Source organism: Adiantum capillus-veneris, chromosome 16 (genome assembly GCF_014529385.1).
Source record: "Adiantum capillus-veneris isolate H3 chromosome 16, ASM1452938v2, whole genome shotgun sequence".
NCBI classification, from domain to species: Eukaryota; Viridiplantae; Streptophyta; class Polypodiopsida; order Polypodiales; family Pteridaceae; genus Adiantum; species Adiantum capillus-veneris.
This window is the reverse complement of record NC_140946.1, coordinates 125,399,127-125,405,613: the sequence shown is the minus strand read 5'-3', so window position 1 is coordinate 125,405,613 and position 6,487 is coordinate 125,399,127.

Here is a 6,487-nt window from a genome sequence, read left to right as displayed (position 1 = left end):
TGCTTTAGATTGCAGATTAATTCCTTGAAAGCACTTTTTTACCCCACTAGTCACCACATAGTGCTCCTTTTGAGGAGTTTAAGTGCTTCAAAGTGTTGGTTTCTTCCTTGGAAAGAAATTTGAAGTACTTTCTTAGCACCATTCAGTATTGTGGAGCACTTCAAAGCAGTCTCTTCACTCAGTCCTTACCACTTGGTCAAAACTTCATAACCACCTAGCAAGCAGTATAGAGCTATATCAAAGCACTTCAAAGTACTTTGAAGGACCCTTTCAGCACCTTGAAGCACTTTGAAATACTTTCTTACCACCTATCAAGAATTTTCAAGCATATTGTAAGCACCATTGAGCACTTCAAAGCAATTTTAGGTGCTTTAAAGGCATTAATTAGCACTTTCTAGGAACGTATGAGCACTATGAAGCTTTTTCTAACCACCTGATCAACACTTCCTACTCCAAGTAAGAAGTTTAGACCTACCTCAAAGAACTTCATAACATGAAGCACTTCTAGTCTAAAGTCCATAGTCTGAAGTCCAACCACTTGGTCAGCACATTCTCCCTATCTATTGAGTAATTTAAATTTATCACAAAGCACTTCTAGGCACTTTTAGGAGCAAGCTGACCTGCAAGGAGTTCAAATCTTCTTTAAGCTTCCCTAAATTAGTAGTGGCACTTGCCTTGGATAGCATCTTGGTGATAGTTGTGACCTCTACCTCTTTGCTCTCTACCTCCCGTGGATCTGAATCGGGTAAGGTCCAGTGAGCATCTCCAACTCCTTGTTTAGTTGGTCCAATTCCCTGTAGAAGTCACTGTAAGCAAAAAAAATGCCCTTCATTTCTAAGCCACAGGTCCTTCTTTTCTTGCAGCTGCACTTTCACCTTGCCTAGTAGCCTTTTTTGCTCATTCTCCTAGCCACTAAGTCCCTCCGCCATGCTAAGCACCAGTTGAATATACATTGGCGTCTCTACTGCTTAAAATGGTTGTAGCTTGCTTGCCGACATTGTCGGTATTGATGACAAGGCACCGTCACAGATAGATGCTTCTATTTGAATGACATTTGTCAAGCCATAATCGGTCCAAAACTTGTTGATCTTCCACTCCAAACCCCCTTTTTGCATCTTGCAGTTTTCAAGGACACTGCCACCAAACCTTGCCCACGCAATCTAATATCCAGTCGGATCACTCATTGTTGTTGGACACCTCTCATACACAAAACCCCGTGCAAATTTTGCTAACAGCTCACCATTGGATGGGGTTGCTTGATGTGCCTTCTAGTACAAAAGCCGGCACTCGTCAACAAACTCATCCCTCACATGGTTGAGAGATAGCTTTGTGCTTTTCTTGTGCAGGCACTTGAAGACACTCAGCCACTCCTCATCGGGGATATCTTTATCTGTGAGCTCTTTAGGCAGCTTCCCCTCTAGGCTGAGCCCATACTCCTCTGCATGTGTACATCCAATCCTCTCTTTACACCTAAACATACGTACAGAGAGGGTAGAGATAGACAAAGACTAACGCACTCAAGTAAATACACCCGTGCTTTAGAATATTGTTTATTGCAAAGAGTAGTGGAGTGGGTTTAACAGTGCAAAGCTGGGACTGATTCCTATCAAGCTTGCTAATAGCTCAATAATGGTTAAGCCGTAAGCAAGTTTAAAAAGGCTAAATTATCATGACTATAGTTCTTAATGGTGTCCTCAAACCCTGTAAACAAGTATGCCAATCGAGATAATAAATCCCATTCCACTTACCCTATTGCAATGAGCAACTCCAACCTTTCACAGATTAAAGGAGTGCATCTCTCTTTAAGTGGAGAGGAATGAAACTTAAGGTCTATTCACTAACTATCTATCGCTACACTCTCTTTATAGATATGCAAAGAGGTGTAAGAAGAGGGCAATAGAGTAGAGAGAGAGCAATTGGAGATATTGTACTCCTATTGCTCTGTCCCTCTCTCTCTCTCTCTCTCTCTCTCTCTCTCTCTCTCTCTCTCTCTCTCTCTCTCTCTCTCTTCCCTTTTTATCTCTCTCCATATCTCTTCCTCTCCCTCTCTATCTCTCTTTCCCTCTCTATCTCCCCCTCTCTCCCTCTCTCCCTCTCTCTCTATCTCTCTATCCCCCTCTATCTTTCTATTCCTCGCCCTCTCTATCTCTCTGCCTCTCTCCCTCTCTCTCTCTCTCTCTATCACTTTCTCTCCCTCTTCCCTCTTGATCTCTCTATCCCTCTCCCTCTCTTTCTCTCCCGAGTTCCCTCTCTATCTCTACCTCTCTCCCTCTTTCCTCTCTCTCTCTCTCTCTCTCTCTCTCTCTCTCTCTCTCTCTCTCTCTCTCTCCCCCTCTCTCTATCACTTTTTTTTTTTGCCCCTTTGTTTAATGTTTAACCCTTTTTATTGATTTTTTTAAACATATTTTACATAGAACACTTTTTATCATAATATAGCAATGACTTAACATTAAACAATCAAAAGAAAGAAGCAATTATTTCTTCTCTCTATCTACTTTAAAACTAATTTAAACATTGTCCACTAAATCTACACTACTCTCTCTTTCCCTCTCTTTTTTTTTCCTATTTTAATAATAATAATCACAAGCTAATCATTTGCTAGCCACAAGCTAATCACGCTCTCTCTAGCATTGCCGCAAACAATCATACTCAAGCAAACAAGCAAAGCGAGGCAAAGAAGCAAACACAGTCTACAAATTTGCAAGAGACCGTATGCGATTTTTCCATTTGTCTATCATAATGTATGTGTGTCTAAGACAATAGAGTGGGGTGGCATGGGTTGTTAAAAGAGCTTACCTCTATTCAATTTCTCTGTGGTTGTATCTTCTTGCATCCTCTTGTGTGTAGAGCGTCACGCGATTGTTTCTTCTATGTCTCCGGCCCACTCCTTCTTCCCACGGTCCAACGGCGTTGAGAAAGTGCTCCACCAAAGGGTCTTGTGTGTGTGTGTGTGTGTGTGTGTGTGTGTGTGTGTGTGTGTGTGTGTGTGTGTGTGTGTGTGTGTGTGTGTGAGAGAGAGAGAGAGAGAGAGAGAGAGAGAGAGAGGGAGGGCATGGGAGCTTGAGAGGGAGAGGGAGGTAGATCTTGATAGGGAGAGATGGAGAGAAGAGAGGGAGCAGGTGTGATGGCAGCAAAGCAAAGAGAGCAAGGTATGCCCAAAAAACGGGCATGCCTTGCTCTGTTTCTTTTCTACAAGCGCCAGATATTATCGTAGATATTACCGTAAAAGCTACCCTGATTATTATCGCGTACGTGAAAATCAAACGTTCAAGAAAGGTATTCGAGGTTGCAGCCTTTCCTTAACCACCATCCCAATTTTCCACCCCATTTGGTACCTTTTCTGATTCATTTTTAGTACCACTTTTCTTTTTTACTCATTGCATCTTTAAAAATTATATTTTAAGTACTATATCAAATTTTTAATAGTTTTTGTTTCTCTTTTTACTCATTGTACTTTATTGAAAAATATTTTTAGCCATTTCTCTCAATTTTCCTATTGAAAATTAGCTGACACCTAACCTACAATTTGTTCATTTTATAGAGCACATGTTATTAGTAATAAGTTATTCTACTCATTGCAATTTAATTATATATTTTTTTGTTATCTCTTTCAATTTTTCTATTGAAACTATAGTTGACCCCTAATCTATTAAGTAGTTGTTCATTTTTAAGCACATATGATTTTTTTTATTAAAAAAATTGAATTAAAATTTGGTTGTGTCAAACATGTGCAGGACGACTGGGATGATGTGGCCCTTTGAACGGCCCCAAACGTGGTCGGTGTCTCCAAGAAAAACTCCCTTGTCCTTGTGCTAAGTGCAAAAGGGAAATCCCTTGCTTGAGGCACATTGCTTTGGAGGGGCAAGAGCTACTAGGTGAAGGCATGGCATGTGGTGACACTCCCGCTAGCTCTACTTCAACAACGTACGACTCAGGGACACTTTGAGCTTGAGGATGAGCACATGTTTGACATGGTCGATGAGTTATTGGCTCACGAAGGCAAAATGTGTGAGGAGGATTGTCAACCCTGCACTTGATGGGCAGCCGCAACGGAGGATAGATTGTTGATGAGCGCCCAAACACCTCTCTACGATGGTGCACAGTACTCGGTGCTCCGGGAATCATTGGGAGTCCTCAACCTACAAGTGAAATTTGGTTGGAGCAATGCAAGTGTAGATGCACTCCTTGGGTAAGTTCTATCCATGGCTTTTTATACATGTTAATCACTTCATGGCGTGGGCTTGCATACATATTAATAATCTCTTTTTGGTGTAGTTTGGTGAGCAAAATGCTTCCTAAAGACCATCACCACCTGCTTCCAGATTGAAGAAGGGCTAGATTGTATGTCACTGCACTTGGCATGGACTATGAGCGCATCAATGCGTGCATCAATGATTGCATACTATACCGCAATGATCATGCATATGCTACCTCATGTCCGATGTGCGGGGAAGCACGCTACAAAACCAGAGTGAGCGGAGCATACGTAGCCAGTAAGGTATCGAGACATTTTCTACTAATCCCTTGCATTCAACGCATGTTTAAAAGTAGGTCTACCCAGGAGCTACTCACATGGTACGCCAACCACCACTGCTCAAATGATGGAGGCACATAGAGACACAGTGGCTAGAGTTTGGGCTAGAGCCTCGGCACTTGAGGTTTGGGCTGGCAAGCAACGGTGTTAATCCCTTTGGCACCAAGTCCACTTCATGGAGCACATGGCCTGTGGTGATCATCAACTAAAATATCCCTCCATGGGAGACAGCCAAGAAGGGAAATATCCATCTTTCCTTGCTTGTGCCTGGGAAGACAAGGTGGCAAATATGGATTTCTAGCTTGAGCCCCTTATTGAGGATCTTGCGGAGTTATGGAGAGGCATCCCTGTTGTAGATGCCTCACTTCCAAAGGAGAGGAGAGAAGAGAATGTGAGGGGAATCCTTTTATGGACCATGCACGACTATCATGGGCTTGGAGAGATTCTTGGTATGAATCCTTTCATTCTTCTCTCTAGTTACGGTTTGCAGTTTGAAGCTTCTCTCTAATGATGTGATATGTGTGCAGGGTTGTCCACATCGGGCCACAATGCTTGCCCACTTGCGGACCGTCATTGGGGATGGAGGGTTTAGATGCCTTACGCAAGGTAATCTATCCAAACAACCATCATTTCTTGCCCCAAGGTCATAGAAACTACAAGGCTCCAACAAATGGAAAGACGTCTCTAAAGTGCGCGATGGTAGATTGGCCAACTACTTGAAAAGAGCACTACAACAAATGATCCGGCCCTTACTATTCCACCAAAAGGCATGTCAAGTTATTCCATATTTTTAAGTCTTCCATATTGGAAGGACTTAAAGATACAACACCACTTGGATCCCATGCACATATTCAAGAATGTAGCTCACACCTTGTGGGACCACATTATTGGCAAAAAGGACTCATTGGCGGTGAACCCGAGGCGAGGGAGGATTTGAGGGCCTTGAAATGTCTCCTAGCCTCCTCCACTCTACATCGAGCCCACAATGGGAAGATTATGCTTCTTAAAGCCCCATGGATGCTAGCCAAAGAAGAGCTAGATTAAGTGACGAGTACCCTTCACCAACATGGTACATGAGGTCACTAAAGGGAGCTTTCACAAAAGCAAAGAAAGGTGGAAGTGTCCAATTGTATGGGTTGAAGTCCCATGATTGACACAAGATGCTACATGCAAGTCTTTCTCCCTCTCTCTCTTTCTCTCTACTCTCTCTATCTTTGTACTCTCTCTGTTGTTTATTTTTTATGGCACATATGATTTGTGTGTATGACTTTATCTCACTTTCTTGTTTACCATTTCACATTATAGTCCATTTTGTTGGTGAGTATGTGCATATGCCGTGACAAGAAAGTGAGGAATCTATTTTTAAACTTGGAGAGCTAGTAAGGTATACCACAAGACTTCACTCAACTAGACTTTTCTATGTACACAATAGCTTCAACTAGCACTTCTAGTGTATTCTTGAGTGTTTTCTTATAGATTTGTGAGCTCCAAGGAAATTGAAATAGATACCATCCCTGCTGCTGTAACACTTTTATGAAAACCATGTGTGCCATTGAGGATGCATTCCCTCGATTGGTTCTTTTTAGCCAAATCCACCACTTGGTTCATGTGGTTAAAGAGATTGCAATATGTGGAGTAGTGCATGCACGATGGATTTTCTATTAGAGAGGTTTCTAAACACTCTCAAAGATTTTGTGCGGCTCCGGTCCCAGCCAAAGGCATGTATGGCCAAAGGGTGGATCGTGCAAGAGGCATTTGTTTACATACCATAGTGTTTGGCACAAGTTGATCCCTCAATGCCTTGCATGTGGTCATATGAGGAGAATGCAAGCATGACTTTACGCTAGCCAAGTGGAAAGGGAAAATTACTTAGCATGGATATGAATCTATCCCAAGTGATCAATAACTTTTGTATTCTCAATGCAAAGGTTATGACCAAGTGGGTGGACTTGT